The sequence below is a fragment of the Siphateles boraxobius genome, unplaced genomic scaffold, assembly GCF_051911475.1.
Source record: "Siphateles boraxobius isolate OS27281-9 unplaced genomic scaffold, OSU_SipBor_1 6, whole genome shotgun sequence".
Lineage (NCBI taxonomy): Eukaryota > Metazoa > Chordata > Actinopteri > Cypriniformes > Leuciscidae > Siphateles > Siphateles boraxobius.
Window position 1 is genome coordinate 54,790 of NW_027509186.1, and position 711 is coordinate 55,500.

At 45.1% G+C, this 711-nt stretch overlaps 1 non-coding gene across 1 annotated transcript; it reads left to right on the top strand.

Annotated features, from left to right (window-relative positions):
* Positions 1-72, top strand: trnag-ucc (transfer RNA glycine (anticodon UCC)). Its single transcript has one exon. It is a non-coding gene; the product is annotated as a tRNA-Gly (tRNA).
* The last annotated feature ends 639 nt before the right edge of the window (positions 73-711 follow it).

Here is a 711-nt window from a genome sequence, read left to right on the forward strand (position 1 = left end):
GCGTTGGTGGTATAGTGGTGAGCATAGCTGCCTTCCAAGCAGTTGACCTGGGTTCGATTCCCGGCCAACGCATCACATTTGTAAATTAAAGACCTTGATTTCGAGCATTCTTGCTATGGGTTCGATTCCTGGATCGATCCATTCTTGCTGTATGGGTTCGATTCCCGGCCAATGCATTGTATTTTTCTCAAGCTGTCTTTAAAACAGTTGTCCGGGGCCCCTTGCGAACTTCTCCTGTAACTTGTTTGCTGGAGCAAAACTTTTGTTAAGGTCTTTTGGCAGCAGTAAAGGACTGGATCTCCCCGTCGGGGAATCGAACCCCAGTCTCCGCGTGACAGGCGGAGATACTTTCCACTTTCCACAAGGAGTTGCAGAGAGAGGTTGTTGTATCCGATCAGCGCGGCTTCCAGGAACGGCGTCATGCGTCATTTTAGCTCAACGCTTCACAGAAGCCAGTGAATGCAAAAAATAATCTAATACCGTTTAAATATGAAGTGTCTGTATAAAACGTGTTACATTATTAAATTAGAGACCTTGTTTTTTAATATGGTGCCTGGTAGGTCAAGTCAATAAGTTCATGCAATTTTTTTAAGTGCCAGGTCCAAACAAAGAGAGTTTCAGTCCATCTGCACCTGCCAGCTGCTAATGTATTGCGAAAATTCTTGCTGACCGCAGAACAGGGCTTCCAGTCTACATCCAACAGTCTTCAAT